At 50.5% G+C, this 23,756-nt stretch overlaps 1 protein-coding gene and 1 long non-coding RNA gene across 2 annotated transcripts in view; both read left to right on the forward strand.

Moving 5' to 3' along the window:
• Positions 1–23,756, forward strand: part of TCP1 (t-complex 1) — a 223,144-nt gene that overhangs the window by 194,759 nt on the left and 4,629 nt on the right. The gene's annotated exons all lie outside the window — the stretch shown is intronic.
• Positions 14,047–16,688, forward strand: LOC138452668 (uncharacterized). The gene is made up of 2 exons (XR_011260302.1): positions 14,047–16,232; positions 16,318–16,688. It is a non-coding gene; the product is annotated as an uncharacterized lncRNA (long non-coding RNA).

Below are 23,756 nucleotides of genomic sequence, written 5' to 3' on the forward strand. Positions count from 1 at the left end.
CAGACGTCCAGGAACTCATATTAGATCTACCTTTCAAGACCTCTTCCACTCCACCATGGACGAAGAGCTGGACAAGAAGAAAAACAGCTCACAAACGGCCAAGTCTTTATCCATCTTGACAAAGACAATGCCCAAGTCGTGCACCCAGTCACAGCAGCGCTCCAACGGGGGGTGTACATATGGAGGGTTCCGCAGCTTCCAGGATCGGAGATCCAAGCGACAAGACCGCTTGCCATCTCAGAACCGGCGCAACCAACAAAATGGGGGTTGCGGGTGTGTAAGGGCATTTTCCAGTCCCCCTCCGCCATGACAGCCTCTGAGGGAAAGAAGGCATGACACGCCCCTTCGGGCCCACTTGTCTCCAGTGGGGGGCAGGCTTGCTCTCCATACACATTTATGGTGCCAGAATTTTGCAGACCCCTGGATCCTCTGTAGTATCCATGGGGTAGCGCATGCCCATCCCAGCCTCTCCTCCGACAGCAACTCTTGTAGCTGAGATCCGGTATCTCGTAGAGAGGCAGTGGAGGAAGTCCCAGCCTCCCAGCGAGGCTTGTGCTTTTACTCCAGGATTTTTGCCATTCAGAAGAAAAACCAGGCGGGCCTGAGAGTTGTTCTGGACCTTTCCACCCTCAACCTCTCCTTACCCCTACAAGTTCAAGATGGTTACGCAAGCCTTTATAGCCGAGACCTTGTTCAAGGAAAACGGGATGTGCTCCCTGGATCTGAAGGATGTGTACCTACACGTCCTGATTTGGCAGCCCATTGTTCTTTCCTACGGTTCAGGATCATGGGCTACCATTTTCAATACAAGGTCCTCCCTTTTGGCCTCAACTCGGCCCCCAGGGTCTTTACCAGGCTAATGAACACAGTGGCCGCCCTCCTGAGAGTGTAGGGCTTCCACCTCTAGCCATACCTCGACGACTGGCTCATCAGGGCTACATATCTGGAAGTGGTTCAACACTCCTCCCATGCCCTTATGAACACACTGCACGACCGGGCTTCTTGCTCAATCTCAAGAAGTTGCAGCTGCAGCCCACGCAGACTGATATTCTTGGGCCTCAACTGGGACACGGGCTCTGAGAAGTTATCTCCTTCGGATGACAAGATCTCGCCATCAAGAGGGCCACCTCCTCGGCAGAGAGGTGATCTCTGCTTGATTGTACCAGCATCTCCTGGCGGCGGTCCTTTTAGCCGTCCCACACACTATATTCAGGATGAGGAAGATTAGCTGCACTTTGCGGTATCATGGAACCAGGAGCGGGGCTCCCAATCTGAGATGATCAACGTTTCTCCAGCCGGACCTAACCTGGTGGTCCAGGAACTGCAACTTATGGACGGGCAAGCCCTTTCGGCCGCCCTCCCCATCAACAGACTCCTCGCGCGAGGGCTGGAAGCCACCTTGGACGATCTGTCCGTCCATGGCACCTGGACTCGACAGGAGCAGGAATACCACATCAATTGGTTAGAGCTGAACGCCATCTGGCTAGCGCTCAGCATTCATACTGCTTCTCAGGGGCAAGGTTGTCCTCATACAGGCAGACCACTCGACCAGCAAGTCAACTATTTGACTGGGCTTGCAAGGCTCTACCTGCCCATCAAGAGGCTGCACCCCGTGTGGGACCTTAACATAGTCTTGGGCGCTCTTGTGCACAAACTTTGAGCCAATGGCGTCTGCTAGATCAGGCTGGTCACCATCAAGACTGCTCTGCTAGTCTGCCTCACTTCGGCTTGTAGAGCGAGCGAAATACAGGCGCTGGTTGCCTCAGAGCCATAGACCACATTTCTCCAGCATGGATTCACATGCTCATGAATATTCCCTCTTGTCAGGCTCAGAATCCTCGGTAAAGAGAAAAATCTGTTTCAGTTTCGTTTCTGAACTGTCATGCTTCTCGTAACCAATCACTGGTCTGGGTCATACTGCCCCCAGCCAATGACTGCCCTCTATCTAAGCCCCTCCTCTGGCAGCCATCTTCAGATTTTTACTGCACGTTCAAGTGTTGGGAGTCCTCGTGCTGTAGCTCTCGAGGTTTTACTGCGTTTTTTCGAAGTTTACTCTTATTTTTTCGGTCAATCGAGCCTCAAGCTCCACCGATTCTACTTCTGATCAACGGGGACCCGTTTTCGGAATTTTCAATGCCCCTCAAGGGCATCTTTTTTTGTCGAGTTTCCACTTCTCAGAGGATTCCAGAAGATCTTTGAGGCCTACTCCTCGTGGACATCGCCCAGGACAAAGGAAGCATGACTCCTGTTGGATTCAAGCTGTTCAGGAGCTGCCCCGAATGCGGACTACAGAACATCTTTGAGGATGAGCACTCTGTGCCTCTACTGCCTTCACAATGACAAATTGCACGTGGAGAAAGACTGTTTTGTAAGAGCATCTCCGAACGGCCAATGAAGGATCGTCTTACTCTGCTCACCAGCTGGCTGGAGGGGAAGAGCCCAGCAGCAGGCGATGAGAAGAGGAAGAAGTCTGAGCGGTCTTCTAAGACCTTTGAGGACGCTCTGGCGACTGGGGCCCAACAAAAGGCTAAGCACTGCGAGTCCGCGGGCACTGGGAGCGCCGATCGGTTGGGCTCCTCCGCTGCCAGGCAGGGTGCATTATCAGACTCCCTCAACCACGAGCCAACGCTCTGGCTCGGAGAACCCGGGTAAGCTTCGGTAGAAGCCCCGGTCGATTCCCGACTGAGATGGCCAGGGGGAAGCGAGGCAGTGACACCCCCCAAGGTGAAGGCCTCGGGCACACTCAAGGTCATGAAGGCCCCGATTCACCCGGCTAAGGCCTTGATTGAAGGCGTTGTGGCAGCTTTGGCGAAACCTATGGAGGCTTCCCCAGTGGAGACGGCTCGAGGGGCTAGTGGTTCCCTGCCACCCCGGAGGCAATCTTTTCTGCCTATCGAGAAGACCCAGTGAAACCCCAGCAGGAGAAAGTGGGGGGGGGCGCGGTAGACATAAAGGACTTGGATACCACCTCTGAGGATGAGTTGGCTAGCGTCCAAAGGATCCTGGACAGAGAGTCCGAAGAATCCAGGGCCCAGAGGAAGGATCCGGACTAGGCCGACAAAGCGCAACGGAGGAGCCGATGAGGAAGATGGGGCTGCGGAAGGCCCCACGCCCCAGCCTTCGGCCCTGTTGCAGCCGGTACCCGTACAAGGGGACAATTGAGCGATCTTGATGGCTATACAGGCCCCTGTGTATGGAGATGAGGACAAGGATGCCCTTATCCCCCACCAATGACTCAGCAGAGCCTGGACTGTCGGGGAGCCCACCTGACAAGCGGACAAGTCCAGCCTTCACCCCCCTCCCCTCCTGAGGGATGAGACGGGGACGGAGGTGACGACGACGGTGGTGACAGGATGGACCTCCCATCGCCACCTCCCCGGGTCCTCCCCCTGACGAAGTTGGCTTCTTCCACGCCATGATCGCCAGGGCATCCAAGCTCTTCCAGCTCTGCCCCGAAGAACAGAAGGAGGGCTTCCTCTACCAACAACGGGAGGCCAAGAGGAAGACTGTCCTCTCAGTCCCGTTACTGAACGACATCTGGGACGAGGGGCTGGCACTCCTGAAGAACCTGGCCACGGCTCCCGCTAAGAGACAGGTACGAGAAGTAGTACCGGGTCCCGGACTCTGCCCCTATGTGCCTCAGAGCACAGCTGTCCCTGGATTCGGTGGTCTCCGCGGCGGCCAAGAAGAAATCGGCGGGAGCAACGGCCTCAACTTCTGAACCCCACGCCCCCCACACCCCCCCCCCTGAAGGTAAGAAGCTGGACGCCATGGGACAATGGGTCGTCGGCGACTACGATTAAAGCAGCAAACGCCCTCGCGATCGTGTCACGCTACAACAGGGAGCTGTGGATCAAGATAGCTCTGCTGACGCCCTGGAAATCCTAGAGGTGGCTTCGGACCACGCCATAAGTGGCCACGGACATCGCCGACACTGGGTTTCGCCAGATGGGCAACAGTGTTTGCCTTCGCCGGCGCAGTTGGCTCATGGCCAACGATTTCTGCCAGGATGTGCAGATCAGAGTTCTGGACATGCCTTTCGACGGAACAACCTGTTCGGCAAGACAGTGGACAAGTCACTGCAGGCCATCAAGGCTGACACTGACGGCTTGGGCCTTGGGCGTTCAACGACGGCTGTCCTTTCGGAACAAGCAAGCTGCCTCCAAAGGATTTGGCGGCGGTTCCTCGTACCGCCAAGTGGCCTGCTCCTCGTCACAGGAGGCCTACAGAGGACGAGGCAAGACCGGAGGATCCCGTCGTTGCCAAGGCGGCAAGGGCAGCGCATGCTCCCTGGGCCGCAACCCTGCGTGCCTCTAAATTTTAAGGGGAAGATTTTTTTCTGGTGAAAGGTTCCGTCTCCCATCCCTTCCAGTATGGAGGAAAGGGGACTAAGGACTAAGAGTACATTAGTCACTACGGTGATTAACTTATACTTTCCTAAACTGCTAGATTTAGCAGTGCTTTTAGAAACTAGCTTACTTTGTTTTGTTATGAAACCATAAAGACTGGCCCAAGAGTGGAGGTATGCAGTGACTAAACTGCAGATTCCTCTCTTTCTCCCTCACATCCTCTACTTTGCCAAGAAGGCCCACTTTCAACTCCCACGTGCTCAAAGGAATCCTTCCTTTCCTCCAGAAGCTCAATGTCTCTAGAGCTCTGGCACTCTCTAGGCTGGACTATTGCAACTGCTTCCTTAATATACCCTCTTCCTCTGTCCCCTCCAGCTTATCCAGAATAGGGCTGCAAGAATTATCCTTGGCCTCAGGCCCAGGGGCTGCATTTCTCCAGCCCTAAAATCTAACCACTGACTCATGGTCTCCCCGCCCCCCATATCATTCAAATGGATTGTGTCCTAACGTATTCCACATCTTTGACATGTAATGTCCGCAGCTGTGCACTTCTGAAACTTTTTCAGCAGAGGGCGTCCTGCGTCGATTATGTTGGGTCAATTTCCCTCGAAGGCCTCCATCGAGGGTGACATCACCAGATGTTATAAATGGGAAGCACGGCGCCCATAGCCTCAGTTCTGTTTTTTCCGCAAACGTGCTTCGTGAAACTCGCCGTGCCTCGAGTGTTCAACGTTACAATGTCTTTCTCTTCGCCCCTCCGACTCCGCGGTCTGGCTTTAAGACCTGCCGAGACTGCAAGTCGAAAATGTCACTCACCGACCCGCACCACATTTGTTTGTGGTGCCTGGGCGAGTCGCACGACAGACTGCTTGAAATGCCAGTTGCTGACTGCCAAGGCCTTGCGAAAGGGGAAGCTCAGGTAGGGGCTCTAAGCCTGTTTAATCCCGTACATCCAAATCCAGGGGGGGGGAGGGGTGGGGGGGTTTCCACCGACTACTCGAGGGGTGACTCTCCGTGTCGGAAGGAGTCCGGTCCCGGAGTGGTTCTTGCCATTCGTCTTCCTCGTCCTGGCACTCTAGGAAGCGCCGTCACCGGCCGCCTTCCCCGTTGTCCTCGGAAGATGGTGCCTTGAGGAAGGTAGTGAAGTCCTGGACTCCGGAGGAATGGGCAGCATTTAAAGAACAAATGTTCGTTTTTTTTTATTATTTTTTTAATCGCGGGGCACGGGTCCAGTCACGCCTTCTAACTAAGCCGGCCAGGTGTTGGGGAGAATTCTCTTCTAAGGCTAATTTCCCTTACCTATAGAGTCCCCCAGCAGCTTTGCTGGATTTGAAGGGTTTATTTTTCTCTCCTGCTAAGAGTGAGACTCTTTCCCAATCTTAGACATATTGCTGATGTGTTTTAGGCTATCTTTTGTGCTTATGATCTATGGGGTTTGTCTCACCCTCATAGGTATAATCTTTTTACAGGTGTTACACAGCACCCTCAGTGCAGTAACACAGGGGTGTCCTAGGGACCCCCAAACATAGACTCCATACCCTGGGACTGACTACTGTCTCCCAGGGCATGTAAGTTCCCCATTGACTTTACTACTCAATAGTAAACAAACAAAACCAGTACAACCCATCTTACTATGGAAGTGCTGGAAAGGGTTAATAGTTTTTCCCTGGTGTTCATTTTCGAGGTGGTACCGTCCAGTCCCTCTCTCCAAAGTTTCTGGCTGGTGGCAGTGGTTACTAGTGTAAATATTCAACCGCGAATATTTTCCTATGGGATTTTCCCATTGTTCGAGGCTACCACTTTTACTGACATTTCTTAAACATACCGCTGGTTTATTTTAATGACTTTACTCAGGTAGGTTTTTATTGCCAGATATTTCATAATATTTCTTTCTCGTGTATTTCTCCGAAATCCTAACCCAGGTAGGGGATGCTTTGTTCGTCCTTTTGACGGGCTTCTACACAGAAGCCCACCACTGAGTCTGGGGTAGACTGGATGTGTGGGAGGGGGAATAGACAACCCAAGTAGCACTCTGCCCTGATAGGCGGGGGGGGGGGGTATCCTGCCAGGATAGCCACCCCACTGTGTGAGTGACAGCTAAGGCTGAAGACATCTGCAACGACTGAACCACTGGTGAAGCCCTGCTGCAGATCCTCACAATTTTTTCTCCCAACGACTCGGAGATCTTCACCTGCAAGAGTCTTCTTCCCCTGAGCTGGTGGGGCCAACCAGTTCACCAATCGCCTTCCAGGACCTGCCTTGGTTGAATCGCAAGTGGCAAGCACCAGGAGACCGGATAGCCAGGCACCCATCCACCACGACCGCGATTTAAAGGAGCGTACCCTTTATTCCATTTTGGCATCACCGCGGCTGGCTTCATTCCTGGGCAGTGCAGGAACTTGAACCTTCCTCCACGAGAGCCTCTTCCTCTGCTGGATCTCCCGAACTGCAGGAACTTCCATGAACTACTGCCACCGCAAGAGCCTCTTCCACTTTCAAGGTACATTGTTCTGCCAGGCCTCCCGTTTCGTTGGGTACTGCTAAAGGTGTATTAAATCCTTTACTTACCTTCTGGGTTGGCCGCCCCTATCGTCTAACATTATCTTTTTTACATTCTGCAACCGCCTCTTCAAATCGTAAGACTTGACTGCAGCTACTTGAACCGTTTGATCCTGGGCACTTGCTTTGTACCATTGACTCTGGCACAGGCCTCTACTCTGGCTAAATCTGTTACAACTGCCTTCTCTAGATTGCTTTTCATCGAATGTTTTGGTGCACCTAAACTCTTATAACCACCTTTCCTTCCCTTTTTTATATATTGCTGAAGTGCCATTTTGCTCGGTTTTCACCAAAGTATTGCTTATGCTAAAGTACTACCTTGCCTAACTTGTTCACAATCCAATTGGGAAGTGTTGCTGGTGTGTTTAGGAGTCTAACCCTGTATGACTTGTCCTTTCCCTTCCTCTGAAGAAATTGTTAGTGCCATTTTTGCTTGGTTTACACTGTGCCGTTTTTGCTCAGTTTTCACTCTTGCTCAAACTGGTCCACAATTTAAATGGAGAGTTGTGTATACTTTTCTTGACTGTTTTAACTTGCTTTAATGATTGTGATTTGTGTGTGAATTTAAGAGTGTATAATATATATATATTCTTTTTGCTACAAAACTTTGGTCAGTGTTTCCTTGTTCCATAGTACTGTAGTCCTATTGTGTAAACCCTGAATACTGCTCATCTCCTTCTTGAGATAAGTCTGACTGCTCAGCCACAGCTACCAACTAAATCTTTGTGGTACAGACTGATACCAAAGGGGATTTATTGCATATACCTGTTGTCTTAATCTTCTGTAGTGCTCCCTAAGGGAACTGCACAGGATTCTGCCTAACACCAGGATCGGTCTCGTTCTGTGGCTCGCATACGCTCGGGTCCACGTCGCAACTCGCATCGGGAGCCTTCGAGGTCCCGTACGGACAAGGATTCGAAAAGTCGCAAGAGATTTGCTTCTCGGTCCTCGTCCCTAGCAAGAAAGCAACTTATTGCGGGCTCTATGCCAGCGTCGACTTGGTCGGCGCTGTCGTCCGACTCAGACGTCAACACTTTACCATCGTATCGGCCCACAGCACCTAAGCCTTTGGCGTTCAGAGAGTCGAGGTTGTCGACGCTCTCGGCGTCTAAGCCATCGGCGCCTTCAGGGATTTTTTTTCTTGAAATTTGCCATGGGAGTACCCAGATCTCGTGGATCCTCCATGAAAGGCTACTGGGAAGGATCTGCAGCCAGTTTTGGCCTCCAGGCCCTCTTCTGTCTCCAGGCCTAGGTTTCGGCCCCCTCTGGATGACATTTATGAAGAGGAAGAAAGGTCTGAGTTTGAGTACCCTGGTGAACTTGATGAGGCTCCACTTTTTTCAGGAGATAGTTGGAGTTGACGCAGTTCTCCACCTAGATGACGGATCCTGTTCAGATTCGAGACTGTCTCCCAGGATCGTCTGTGGTGGGCCAACAAATGGAACCTGATTTGGGGTTGGGGGGACCGTTTTGGCAACTGTGGCCGAGGTGACGGTAGTGACGGACGCTTCCCTCACAGGATGGGGCACTCAGGCCAACGACCTAAGCGCCAGCGGTCGTTGGTCTCCATCGGAGTCCAGACTCCACATCAATCTGTTAGAGCGGAGGGCCATCTGGCTAGCCCTGAAGGCTTTTCTGCCCTCTGTACGGGGGAAGAGTGTCCTGATCATGACGGACAACACAGTGGCCATGCATTACCTCAACAAAAAAAGGGGCGGGGGTTAGCGTCACTTCCGTTGTGCAGAGAGGCATTGCAGTTCCGTTTCTGGGCCATCCTAGCAGGAAATTTTGATCTCGGCAGTTCATCTGGCCAGAGACTAAATTCGGCAGCAGACGCTCTGAGCAGGCAGAGCACGGTCTCTCATGAGTGGGAGGAGGCTCAGGAAGTCATTCAGGGGATCTTCGCCCTTTGGGGAACCCTGCAAGTGGATCTCTTTGCCACCAGTGTCAACCAGAAGTGCCAGAGATTCTGAAGGGAATTTTCTCCAAGAGGAGCCTTAGGAGACGTGTTCGTGGTGGATTGGTCGTTCCAACTATTGTAAGAGTTTACTCCAGTCCCCGTCATTCAAGTGTTGTAGAGGTTATGGAGGTTCAGTTCCCACATGATCCTCATTGCTCCAGATTGGGGCCTGGGTCTCAATCCAGCGATCAAGACTCAACCTTCACGCTTGGTATCTGAAAGGTTGAGGTATAAGGATCGGGACCTCCTGGATGACGTGATGGAGGTGTTGCTTTCGGCCAGGTGTCCTGCAACAAAATCCCTGTACGGTTTGCGGAAGTTCTGCGACTGGTGCAGAGGTCACAATGTTAATCCTTTTCAGTGCTCCATTCCTATGGTTTTTGTCACTTACTTTCTTTGGCCCACAGGGGCCTTCAAGTCGGTACCATTAAGGGTTACCTGGCTGCGCTCGTCTGAAGAATGTTCTTTAAACTGAGAAATCAAAGGAATCTTAAAGGACTGACTAATGTATTCCCGCCGTCCCCTTTCCAGGTGCCGGTTTGGGATTTATATTTGGTTTTGAAATTTCTTAAGGGTGCTCCGTTTGAACCTTTGCACTCTTGCCCTTTGAGATTACTGTCCTTCAAGACTGTTCTTGGTTGCGGTTACTTCCGCTCGTAGAGTGTGAATTTGCATGCACTTTCCTCTAAGCCACTTTTTTCTGTTTCACAAGGACAGGGTTTCTGAATATCATTTGAGTTAAAAGGTGGTTCTTCCATCTTTTTACCCTCCTCATCCTGGTAAGGAAGAGGAGCTACTAATTGGTTGGATCCTAGGAGAGCTGAGCTTTTACATTTCTAGGATGTCCAGGTTCAGAGTGAACGATTAACTCTTTGGTAACATCCTGGCCCAATCGGTGTCCAGGATATCCTATAAACAGACCTTGTCTAGGTGGATTATCCTCACCATTACGCAGTGTTACTGATTGGCGGGGTAAGGACACTCCTGAAGGGTTGCAAGCTCATTCCAATAGGGGCATGGCTACTTCCACAGCCCTGCAGCGGGGGGCTGGGGGGGGTTCTATTAGGAACATATGGGCTTCAATCCATACCTTTGTTAAGCATTACTCCCTGGATACAATCCATGGTCAGGATATGGCCTTTGGTAAGGCAGTTTTTAATTCTGCAATCTGATTGGGTACTCTAAATTCTTTTCCCTCCATTTACTGGTACTGCTTTGGGAGTCTGTCAAAGATGTGGCATATGTTGGAGGACACAATTCATTCGAAGAACAAGTTACTTACCAACTGGTAACGTTCTTTCAACTGGATGTTCCTCCAACGTATTCCACATCGCCCTCCCAGCCTGCCCCTCTGGAGAATTTCCTATGCGATTGCAGCTTATGTTTCCGCAAGGCTTTGTGCAGTCAAGCAGGCATGAGACTGGTGCCACATGTTCTGAGGGGATAATACTTAAACGGAGGCTACGGGTGCCGTGCGTCCTATTTATAACCTCCAGTGACATCGCCCTTCACGGAGGCCTTCGAGAGACATCGACCCAATGTCATTGACGCAGGATGCCCTCTGCTGAAAAAGTTTCTGAAGTGCACAGCTGTGGACATTACATGTCAAAAATGTGGAATACATTGGAGGAACATCCAGTCGAAAGAACATTACCAGTTGGTAAGTAACTTGTTCTGCCCACTCCCAGCACTTGCCCTTGGGTGCACACTGGCTTGTGCTATATCACAGGCCTGTACTTATTGTATTGGCAGATGACCTCTTATCAAGTGATCTCTGCTAGGCACTTAACAGCTGCCTGCAACGTACTCACTAGCATTTCCATTAATGGAACTCCTAGAACTTACCCTCCACCCCCTCTTTACTTGCACTCTCTGAATGCTCACAAGGCTTAGTAGGACTGCCTCCTTCTCATTATTGTATTTGCCTTCCAGAGTTTTGCGCCTCGCTTCCAGACGGCAATGCTAATTAACCAATCCACTATTTCACCCCTCTGCATACTTCTCAAGCTCTAACCAAACACAACCACAAGCCTATAATGCACCAATCTGCACAAACTTCACTACACTGCAACAAAACCAACCATATAGACTCGCACAACAGCGCTCTACTACTGACTGAAAAACACCCTAAGCCCAGCCAACGGAGTTAACAGGGTTGAGGCCACCAACAGCACATCACTGCTCACTTGCACTTCTCCAGCTTATTCCCACTAACTTACCTTCCCCCACCCTCCCTTTTTTTCAGAGCACCAGGGGACCACTCCGGTGGTGATAGTGCATGGTACAAATATCCTTTAACTTTAACATTCCATTCCCATGTTGTTGCCCTGTGGGCGCATTGAAACACAATTTATTTGATGCATTAGTCCCTTTAAAAATGCACAACAGATAATAAAATATGTATTAATATCCTGCCTTCAACCACTTCACTAAATTGATAGTTGGCATAGCAATGAGCCGGCCCAGGTATGGAAATGGAACACCAGAATGATGATCTAGATTAAATTAATACATTTGGAAGGGGCAAGACGCAGCACCTTGAAGTTGCCAGTTTTAGAAACACAAGACCGAGTAACACAGGCTTCAAACTGTTTTCGTGAAAAGAGAAGACACAGGCCCTGATCACTAGTATGAGGAAGCAGTATTTCACCAGCATAACTGGTAAGGAGATGCTCTCCCTCTCCCCTGCTAAACATGCTTAACTCTTCACTGAATCTGCACTAAACCTGCAACTGGGCCACGCGCAGCGACCTCGGTCCAGGGCCCAGCCACTCTCCACTTGCACTGCCTCCCTGGCTCCCCCTGCACTGCGGGACGGTCACTGTATCCCTACAGCCCCCTTCCCAGCACTTGCTCTGCACTTACCTCGCACTTGCCACCAGCTGGCCCTTTTATTTATTATTTTACGCTACTTACCTTGTACTGCACTTCCCCCCCCCCCCCCACCTCCTCCCCTTGCACTTTCTCCTTTTTTCCCCTTACCTCTGCACTTGCGCGATCTGAATGACACCTGGCCTAGTAGGATCGTTTGTCTGTCTCCCCCTTGTTTCCCCCCCTCCCTGCCTCGTCGCGCCTTGAAACACTTGTGTATAGGCGCGTTACAAATACCATATCATATATGGTTTAGTGGCCAAAATGATAAACTTTGGAATTAGAATATGGATTATAGCCATGCACTTCAATTTTGTGTAGCAATTGCTGTTAGTTTTGCTGCCTGCTTTGCAGGCCTCTATTCAGTGACTTGATTACTGAAATGTATATAAATCTTAAGCTTTACCCTTTCTTTTCCCTTCATGGTCCTCACCCCTCCCTGCCTGTTCAAACTGTTCTCCCTGTTATGCTCTCTAATGCTCTTGTTCCAGGACTCGCTTCTACTCCTACCTCATTGCTTTTACCTATGTTGCCTTAGCATTTACCTTTTAATATCAAATTTGGGTGGTACATTTTGGGTGTGTTTCTGAAAGTTGAATTTCGGTGTTTACCTGCTAGCCCAGTGACTGTTCCATACTTACTGCCCCCTCCCTCTACCTGCCCATGGCATTATCTGTTTCTCCCATCTACTCCAACTGCTTCTCTATCAACTATCCTTCCCTTCTCACTAAGTCTGGTAAGAAGAAATTTGAAAAAAGGATATCTTGGCCTCAAACCCAGGTCGCCCCATCGCTGATGCCTATTACAGCGCCTCTGCCACACAAACCCTCACTGACATCCTCTTTGTCGTCCCTTTGCCAACTCTCTGGACCCCTCATGATCTGTGCTGTCCTGTTCCCCCTCTCCCATTAATGGTGGCACCTCCTGGGAAGTCCTCATGGATTCCTTTGACTCCTCCAGAGTGATCATTAATGTCTACCTAAATGGGCACTGTCATGGTGCAGGGCCCTCAGGCCAATCTCCTCTTTGATAGGTGGTTCCCCCGCCTCAACTTTCATCTCCAGCTGTCCCCTACTCTCCTCCCTTGGCTACCCTGCCCTCTTCCTTCCTCTTCTGCCTTTACTCAAGCTCCCTCCACACCTCCGCATGGCATACCCTTGATGTATACCCCTCCCCGGAAGGTCTTTAAGGCTGGCAACCTTCATCTTCGCTCTGTCACACTGCTCTGACATCTGCCACCTCCTTGAAGAACTTGACCTTTATGTCCTTTGTCTTACTGAGACATGGTTCACGGCCAGCTCGAAAACGAAACTGTGTTACCAACCGGTAGCCCCATATGCACTCCAAGTGGGGAAAGAACTGTTTTACCAGGTATCGTTGAAGCCCCTAACCAAAGTCTCCCCAACAGTCCCAAAATTGGGATACATAGGGAATATAAAAGGAATACATAGGGGATACATAGGGAAGTATAGACTGTCACCAGGTAAGTTTTTTTAAAAGAAGAGTGTTCATGCACAATTTACTAATATTGCTCTCAAACGGAGAGAAGGTATACTTTAAATGTACAATTGTAAGAAAATGTTTTCAAAGAAACGTAGATATGCATCAAGCGTGTTTTAATACAAAAAAGTAAAACCTAAGGAGTACAATTGTAAGTCCAAATAGTACCCTACACTCTGAAAGATGAAATATAGGGTTTTCTGTAACAGAGTAGCTCTGGAGCAATGGTTGCTACTTACAAATGTTCAAAAAGAAAGAGACCTCTTCAAAACAATTTGTAATGACTAGTGTTCACAACATTCACACTAGAACATTTTTGGGTGAATCTACAAAGTCCATTCAAATGATTCCAAACAGCACCATTGAGTTCAGTCAATTGCCAACGCGTTTTGGATTACTACAGAATCCATCCTCGGGGCTATGGTTGCTATTTGGTCCAACTCTTTATGGTTTCCCACAATTCTGATTTCTATAAAGTAACAAGAAAATACTATCACTAAAGGTTTTAGGATTCTCAACACAGCTCGGAAGACCAGTGAGACGCTTGTGACGACACATTCTACGCAAAGGAAAAGAAGATAATACAGAAACATTGGGCAATGTTACAAATGGACCCAAAGCTCAACAGCTTTTTCCGCAAAAACCCACATTTGCATACAAGAATAATAAGGCACTGCGTAGCAGCCTTATTAAAGCAGAATTACACATCCCGAGACCTGATGCTAGGGCATACAAGGGTACGACCCCTTGTTTGAATTGCCAACATTGTGCAAATGTCATTAAGGGTGTGTTAGGCATCCACACTCGGGTAAACCAATTTGGCTCAAACATTCATGCACATGTGATGCAGTGAATGTGATTCACGGCTTGAAATGTCCTTGTGGCTTCTACTATGTGGGGATGACCACTAGGAAGGCCAAGATACGCTGGAAGGAGCATAAGTCAAACATCCGCACCAAGAGCCAGAAATCACCAGTGGCAGTGCACTTTGCAGAAGCCAGACATACAGTGACGCAACTTAAATGTGTCATACTAGAACAAGTGAAACTGGGCCCAAGGGGTGGTGACATTTTAAGGAAGCTCCAACAGAAATCCTATGGATTGAGCTGCTGGATTGTCTCAGTCCAAGGGGTATGAATCTTGAATTGGATTTGATGTGTTTCGTTTGAAAGGTCCGGGTTTTGGGTGAAGAGCTTCCTGAATTAATTGGTTTTAGGGTGACAACTGAAGTTGATCGCATGTGTACTACAAGTGGCACCTGTGTAGACTAGAAGTGGAGGTGTCTGACAACTGTTATTTACTTTGTAAAGCTGTATGCCATTAAATGACCCTTAGAATGTGAACGGCTTGGAGACTCTGCTTTGGGGTTCCATGTGCGGCAGGATGATGAGGCAGACAGTGGTCTCTCACATCTTTGTGGATGAAAGTGGAAAGCTGCTAACAATCTTAACAAATGTCACGTTCTTTGCAAAGTAATATGTTGCCAAATGATCATAAAATTTGAACGGCTTGAATACTCTGCTTGGGGGTCCTTAGTGCAGTGGAACACGAGGACAAATTGATTATTGATACTTTACAACTTTAAGAATGTGCACACCTGGGATGCTCCTTGAGGGTGTTCCAAACGCGGCAGCAACGAGAGGCAGGTCTGTCATTTGATTTCTGCTGTCAGTCATTCATCTTTACACTAACAATTGACTTGGGCCTCCTGTAACCACAAGATGATGCGGGATTGTACCTGGTAGCAGTTTTTATACTTATCTTAAACATGGGCGGCCCTAGAAGATGACAGTAGGAATGCTGTGACGTTCAAACACATTGGTACTAATACATGTACTCCGTGGCCATGGGGGCCCCAGCAGACTATGATCTGCATCCCCCCCCATGCTCACCTCCAGGAATTTATTTTGGCACACTTTATTGACCCGTTAGGTTAACCACATGTATCTACTGTGCTATAGGTATTGAATGCTTGTATGTTTTAGTGCCTGGTCGGCGTGCACTTAACATTGAGACTCCAACACCACATAAAGTTAATATAATGTCCTTTTTAGACCCCCGTGACTTATGTCCTCACTGGCGTTTACCTCGCTGACAGACTTTATACCTCGTTGTATGAGGCTTGAATCTGCCCACACCATGATGGCGGCCGCTGGCCTCGCGCGCATGCGCGAAATTGCCATGGCAACAAACATACAATGTAAGGCAGCCCCGCGCTTACGCGTCAGATGGCTGGCTCCCCGTTCAAGGTGAGTGTTCGCCCTGCAGATCCTTTTTAATTATCTGCCGCTGTGTGGGTGTTCTGGAAGTTTAGAATTTCGGGCTGTTTTGAGATTGACAATACGTTTGTGTCGAGCTCAGTTGAGGTCCTTGTCCAGGATTTTGACCGGGTTTGGTGAGATTGTCACCACGCAATGTGTAGGTTTGGAACTTTGGTTAGGGGTGGCATAACGCCATAGATTGACACGCGGGTATGTCCGTTCGTGCGGGATGCCCTGAGTTCAGATGAGTCATATGGATGTTATTTTCCATTCTAGATAGTTAGCATGGCATTTTTAGTAGTTCTGAGCACCGTATGCAATACCGACTATACCTGAGTAAAGATTATTATGATTTTGGTAACACAGAGCGGTATGGTCTTCACTCACATGACCACAGCTAGCTGTATACAGGTATAAGTGTTTGCCGGTCCTTTCAAATGGGCGGTTATACTACACAGGCACACTCTGAGCCGTTTGATTCTCTAACACTTGTGGGATGTGTGAATTGGTACAGGGGGGGTTACATGCACATTGGACTAATTTCTAGATCTTAAGAGTCTAATGTTAATTGACAATGAGGTCGTCCACATTAATCCTGATATACCATCCTCTCCTCCCCGTAGGGTACGGGGTATTCTCAAGTTCGACACAAATCTGTAGACCGACTCAGAAGCACTGTGGTCCAGTGAACCTGATTTTTCTACCTGGTAACCACTGCTGATGAACCACGAGGTTGGTGGTCTTCCCAATAACATAAGTGACTTAACTGTGTTAATCCTAAAACCTTTAGTGATAGTATTTTCTTGTTACTTTATAGAAATCAGAATTGTGGGAAACCATAAAGAGTTGGAACAAATAGCAACCATAGTCCCGAGGATGGATTCTGTAGTAATCCGAAACGCATTGGCAATTGACTGAACTCAATGGTGCTGTTTGGAATCATTTGAATGGACTTTGTTGATTCACCAAAAAATGTTCTAGTGTGAATGTTGTGAACACTAGTCATTACAAATTGTTTTGAAGATGTCCCTTTCTTTTTGAACATTTGTAAGTAGCAACCATTGCTCCAGAGCTACTCTGAAAGATGAAATATAGGGTTTTCTGTAACAGTGTAGGGTACTATTTGGACTTACAATTGTACTCCTCCTTATGTTTTACTTTTTTGTATTAAAACACGCTTGATGCATATCTGTTTTTGTTTGAAAAAATGTTCTTAGAATTGTACATTTAAAGTATACCTTCTCTCAGTTTGAGAGCAACATTAGTAAATTGTGCATGAACACTTCTTTTAAAAAAACTTACCTGGTGACAGTCTATATACTTCCCTATGTATCCCAATTTTGGGACTGTTGGGGAGACACTCTTGAACGATACCTGGGGAAAACAGTTCTTTCCCACTTGGAGTGCATATGGGGCTACCGGGTGGTGACACACTGTTTCGTTTTTTCTAGTCTCCAATTAGCCCCAAGTGGCCTCGTGGCATTTGCCCCTTTGCACCTGAAGTTTATCCGAAATCAATACTAATATCGATATTTTTCTAGATATTTTCGATTAAATTTACTGTGTGCTAGTGCCTCCCGCTCCCAACTTTTAGTCACAGCCAGCTCGGTCACGAGCTTTGACACACTCCTCCCTGATGGCTAGAAGATCCTCTCTGCACCCAGATCAACCCAGCCTTGAGGTGGAGTAGCCCTGATCTTCCCCAAGTGGATTCCTGCCACCATCATCCCCAATCAGACCTATTCCTCTTTCTAATGCCTTGTTTGCAGGTGCTCTCTCTCTCCTAGCCACTCCCTTACTGTTGCTACTCTCTACCGGCTCCCTGGTCAAATCGCCCCTTTTCTGAGTGGGCTGACCTCTCCTCCCTCCTGGCCTCAACCACTCAACTCCTCCTCCTTGGTGACCTCAACATCCACCTTGATTCTACCTGTTACTCATCTGTTCTCTTTCACGACCTCTGTGATTCACTCTCCCTCTCTAGCCTCCCCTCGGGCCCGACTCACTCTGCTGGTCACACACTTGATGTCTTGATCTCCTCTGGCCTCCCCCTCACCACTCCTCTCCTGGAGTGATCACGGCCTCCTCTCCTCATCTGTCCATCTCCTCCCTTCAAGCCAAGACTGCCACCCACCTTCTCGGACATGCAGACCATGACTTGTGTCAGTCGAGGCTTTTGCTGCCACCTTCTCCCCATCTCCCTCCATCCCGGGCTGACTCGCACCCTGACACAGCCCTGTCCCTGCTCTACTCCTCTATTTCTGCTACTCTTGATGCTTTTGCCCCTGTCATGAGGATCCGCTTGAAGTCCAAAGCCAAGTGCAATTCTTGGTACAACCCTGACTTAACTACACTTAAACGTAAGTATAGGGTGGCTGAGAAGAAATGGAGGGCTTCTTGTTAATTCTCTGACAAACTGAACTGCGCCCTGCTCCAAAGGCAATACCTAAGCTGTGTCTGCACCAAGAAGAGTCCACATTCAAGCCTGTGTCTCTGCGGCATCCAGACTCTTTAAAATCTGTATGGAGCTGGCCAAGCCTGCTGCATTCTCCACCCCTCCTCTCGCCCCAGGCTCTTAGCAATGCCCTTGCCTCGCTTTATCACTAAAACCCAGGACATCTTGTCCCCCTCTCCTCCTCCACACCTCCTCTGCTTGCTAACCCCCGTTTGGCTACCCCTAACCCTTTTTCTCCTCCTTTCCTTCCCACCCCCCCCTGAGATCGCTAGACAAGTCCGATCTTTCAAAGCCTCATCCAAACCGGTCCGTCCCTGTTCCTCTAAAACCATTAAGGACCATATCGATACCCTCACTCTGGCACTTTCTGACTTCTGCAACCTCTCCTTTACCTCTGGAGCGTTCCCCTCTGCTTTTGAACCACACCCTTGAGCATCCTCTTAAGAACCCACAGCTGATCCTTCTTGTCCGGTTAACTATAGCCCAATTTCCATTACTCCCCTTTTGGGTAAACTCCTGGAAAAGCTGGCCATCTCTCAGATTGACCTTCTTTCCAATTCTGTTGATTCTCTCCATGATCACCAATCTGGCTTCAGAGCTGACAGAAGCACGGAAACACCTTTTTCTCCACCTGTGGTGTCCCCCAGGGATCCAACCTCTCTCCCTGGTTGTTCAACCAATACCTGGCACTCTTTGCCCACCGCATCGCTACTCTCTGCCCCAATTTCCAGTGCTATTCGGATGATACCCAGCTCATTTTCAGGCTACCTTTGGCCTCCTCCTCTCCTTCCCTCATTTGACTGTCTGCTATCCAGGAGTGGTGTGCCGCCAATGACCTCTGCCTTAATGCCAGTTATACTGAGATTCTACTCTTCGGCACACCCGCTCCCTCCTTCCCTGCAGCTCTGGCCGGCCTCTCTTGGCCCTCTTCCTGCTCACACCTGCAAGGCAAAAAACCTCGGGGTCATCTTCGACTCTACACTCTCCTTCTCTCCTCACATCTCTGACGTCTCGAAGAAGTCACACTACCAGCTGCACTCCCTCATATTCTTCCTTTCCTCTCCTTCCCCCAGAAGCTCACTGTCTCCAGAGCCCTGGTTCTCTCTAGGCTGGACTATTGCAACAGCCCCTTTCTAAATCTGCCTGCCTCTACTCTCCGCCCTCTGCAACGTATCCAGAACAGGACTGAGACTTGTCCTTGGCCTCAAGCCCAGGGATCATATCTCTCCAGGACTGAAATCTCTGCACTGGCTCCCAGTGGCTGCGAGGATTAAGTTCAAAACCCTCTGCATTGTCCACAAGGCCTTCTGGGGCTGTTACCTTCAACCCTCTTACTAAATATCTTCCTTCTTGAGCTCTTTGCTCATCTGCCTCCAACTCCCTCAGGGTCAGTCGCTTCTCCAAGCAGCGAGTTGGTGGTCGATCTCTTTGGCAGGGGCCTCCCTCTGGAACAGCCTTCCTGCCTCCCTGAAACTTGAGGAGAACCGTCTCTGGTTCTGTAAGCACCTCAAAACCTTCCTCTTTGCTTCTGCTTTCTCTCCCCTGCTGAATTCCTGGCTGAAACTGCATGGATACCTGGCCACCCTTATGATCTCGGGCCCAGGCCCTGTCAGTTGCACACCTGCACTGCCTCCCTGGCAACCCCTGCACCTGGGGACTGTTTTTTCTGTATCCCTACAGTCACCCTACCAGCACCTATGTCTGCACTTAACTTGCCACCAACTTGCCGCTTTTAATCGTATTTATTCTACTACCCCATGTACTGCACTTCCCCTCTCCCTTTCTCCCACGCACTTTTCCCTTTCCCCTTCTCTTGCACTTGTGCGATCTAAATGACACCTGGCCTAGTGGGATCGTTGTCTGTCTTCCCTTTGTTCCCCCCTCCCTTGCCTCGTCGCGCCTTGAAACACTTGTATATAGGCACGTTATAAATGCCATATCATATGTCAAGACCTTCTCTACAACCTTGACTCTGTCCTCATCCTACTTGATCTCTCCTCTGCTTTCGACACGGTCCACCATACCACCCTGCTCAACCGTCTGACAATCTGGGTATCACTGATCAGGCTCTGGCCTAGCTGACCTTTCTTCTGATCGACCCTCCCAGGTACAACTTGGGCCCTGCCTATCTTTTTTTCCCCTCTCTACCTGTGGTGTTCGCCACGGGTCTAACATCTCGTCCTGGCTTTTCAACCAATACCTGGCAACTCTTGCCTACTGCACTTCCATTTTCAACTGAACTTACCAGTGCTATGCTGATGACACAACTCATTTTCAGGCTTCCTTCAGCCACCACCTCTCCTCCATCTGATTGCCTAATCGCCATTCAAAATTGGTGAGCCGCCAATGATCTTTGTCTAAATGCTAACAAGAGATCCTACTCATTGGTACACCATCCTTTCGCCTCACACTCTGGCTGGCCTCCCTTGGCCCTCCTCCTTCCCCCCACCTGCGAGGATAAGAACTTTGGTCATCTTTGACTCCAAACTGTCCTTTTCACACATCTCGGATGTCTCAACAAATAAAATCTTAACTTCTTGCTGCACCTCCTCCAGAGGTACTCCGTCTTTCCTCTCCTTCCATCAGAAGCTCACTGTCTCCCAAACTCTGGTTCTCTCCAGATTGGATTACTGTTACAGCCTTTCTAAATCTACCTGCCTCCACTCTGCGCCCTTTACAACTAATCCAGAACAGGACTTTGAGACTTGTCCTTGGCCTCCAGCCCAGGGATCGTATCTCTCCAGCTCTAAAATCCCTCCATTGGCTCCCAGTGGATGCAAGGATTACATTTAAAACACTGCATTGTCCACAAGGCTTTCGAATACCTTCAACTATCCCCCTGTAAATAACTCCCCTCTCGAGCCCTCTGCTCCTCTACTTCTGAGTCCCTCAGGATCAGTTGTATTTCAAAGAAACGTGCCGGGGGTAAATATCTCTTCTCCAGCGTGGGGTCTGGCATGGATTCACATGCTCATGAATATTCCCCGTCGTCAGGCTGGGAATCATCGGTAAAGAAAAATCAGTATCAGTTTCGTTTCTGATCTGTCTTTCGTAGTAGTAACCAATCACTGATCTCTGCGTCGTACTGACCACAGCCAATGACTGCCATCTCCCTAAGCCCCGCCTCTGGCATGTATCTTCAAATTTTTACCGCACGCTCATGTGTTGGGATCCTCGTGCTATTGCTCTCGAGCTGTAGTGCGTTTTCGCGCTTTCATAGGAAAATTCTTTTTTCGGTCAAAAGAGCCTCAAACTCCACCGTTTCTTTATCCGATCAACAGGGACCCGTGTCGGATTCCTCTACGCCCCTCGTGGGTGAAGATTTCGTCGAGCCACGCTTTTGGAGGACTCCAGAAGTTTCTCAGGCCCATCTCGGTCATGGCCCAGGAGAAGGGAAGCTCGACGCCCGGAAAGCTGTTCAGGGTCTGCCCTGGATGCCAGCTTCAGAATGTCTTTAAGGAGGAAGAACACTCCCTTTGCCTCTACTGACTGCATGAGGACAAGACGCACGTGGAGAAGGACTGCGTTTTGCGGCAATATGTCGGAGCGGACCATGAAGGAGCGCCATCTGCGTCTCGCCAACTGGCTGGAAGGTAAAAGCCCGTCAGGCGAGAAGTAGTCCGAGCAGTCTTCTAAGACCTTTGAGGGCGCCCTGGCGACGGGGGTCCAACAGAAGGCCAAGCACCGCGAGTCCGCTGGCACCAGGAGCGCCGAACGGTCGGGCTCTACGGCTGCCAGGCAGGGCGCATCCTCCCCGGCGCCATCAACCACAAGCCAACGCTCTGGCTCGGGTAAGAGGAAGACCGAGCACCCGGCGAAGCTCCTGGAGAGACCCCGGTCGAGCTCGAAGGCCCCATCGGAGGGTGAGCGAGTCGGTGACCCTCCCCCCAAGGAGAAGGCGGTGAGCGTACCGAAGGTGGTAAAAGCCTTGATCCACCCTGCCAAGGCCTCTATCGACAGTCGCAGCGGCCCTGGCTCAGCCTGTGGAGGCTACACCAGTGGAGGCGACTTCGGGGCTCAGTCTCCCTGCCACCGCGGAGGGAGTCCTCTTTCAAGTCCATCGACAGGACCCCCGTGAAACCTCTGGAGAAGAAAAAGGGGGGCCAAGAGCTCGTTGTGGATTCGGCCTCAACCTCTGAAGAGGAGCTGATCGAAGTCTTAAGCCATGGCATTGGCGTGGAAGACCAGCTCATCGGGAGGGATCCCGACGTAGGAGACGAACCTCCTTTTCAACCATCGCGCCCTGTTCAGCCCTCCTCCCCGTCCACGACCCGTGGGGATGATACGGGGATGGACACGGCCGCGACGGGTACAGACGACTAGGATCTTCCGTCGTCACCTTCTCCCCGCCCGATGAGATTGGATCGTTTCATGCCATGATCGCCAGGCCATCCGAGCTTTTCCAACTTTGCCTGGAAGAGAAGGAAGGTTTCCTTTATCAACGGCGCAAGACCAAGAGGAAGACGGTCCTCGCTGTACCTCTATTGGACGATATCTGGGATGAGGGTCTTAACCACCCATCCACTACGCCTGCGAGAAGTGATCGGTACGAGAAGAAGTACCGGGTCCCGGACGCCGCCCCCTTGTGCCTTCGGGCACAGCCGACCCCGGACTCGGTCGTCTCCGCGGCGGCCAGGAAGAAAGCGGTGGGGGGGGGGCACTTCGGCCTCTACGTCTACCTCCCCACCGGACGGCGAGGGAAAGAAATTGGACACGATGGGACGCAGTCTCATCTCATCGGCAGCGACGACGATTAAGGCTGCAAACGCCTTAGCCATCGTAGCCCGCTACGACAGGGAGTTGTGGTACAAGATCGCCCCCCTGCTGGACTTCCTACAGGATGACAAGAGGGCGGAGGCCCTAGAGATCTTGCAGGGAGAAGTGGCATGGGACCACGCTATTACGATAGCGACGGACATCGCTGACACTGGTTTTCGCCAGTTGGGCAACGGCGTGCGCCTTAGACGGCGTGGATGGCTCAAGGCAACGGACTTCCGGCAGGCCGTGCAGACCAGAGTTTTGGACATGCCATTCGACGGGAGCAACCTGTTTGGGAAAACAGTGGACGATTCCCTACAAGCCATCAAGACGGACATGGAGACAACCCGGGCTCTTGGTGTTCTCCAGCAACGACGGCCGCCTTTTCGGAGCGCCGGAGGCAAGCAGGGTGCCTCCAAAGGTTCCGGCGGCGGATATTCCACCTACCGTCAAGCAGCCCGTTCGTCGTCTCAGGAAGCCTACAGGGGACGAGGCAAGTCGGGCGGACCCCGTTGTCGTCGCCAGGGAGGACAAGGCGGCAAGGCCTCGTCTAAGCAGGACTGAACCGGCCATGGGGTCGGGCCCCCACCCAAGCATCCCGGTGGGAGGCCAGCTGGCGAACTTTGTCAGCGTGTGGGAGTCCATCTCCACCGACTGTTGGGTGCTGGACGCCCTGGCCCAGGGTCACGCGCTCGAGTTTCTAAAGTACCCGCGTGTTCCCCCACCCCCCCCTGCCTCCCCCGTGGCCAGGAAGGAACATCACGTCCCTCAACTTCTCTTGGAGGTAAAGGCGATGCTCAAAGGTGCCATCGAGCTCGTCCCAAAGAGGCTTCAGGGCTCCGGAGTTTACTCAAGATACTTCCTCGTGAAGAAGACAGGAGGATGGCGTCCCATCCTGGACCAACGACTGAACAAATTTATCAAGGCACAGAAGTTCCGGATGGTCACCCTCCAGCACGTCCTGGGTCAGCTGGAGGAGGGCGATTTCCTGTTGTTGGATTTGGAGGATGCCTACTTCCATATCCCCATCCTAAAGGGACACCGAA

The sequence above is a fragment of the Ambystoma mexicanum genome, chromosome 4p (assembly GCF_040938575.1).
Source record: "Ambystoma mexicanum isolate Mex_15411 chromosome 4p, UKY_AmexF1_1, whole genome shotgun sequence".
Taxonomy (NCBI): Eukaryota; Metazoa; Chordata; class Amphibia; order Caudata; family Ambystomatidae; genus Ambystoma; species Ambystoma mexicanum.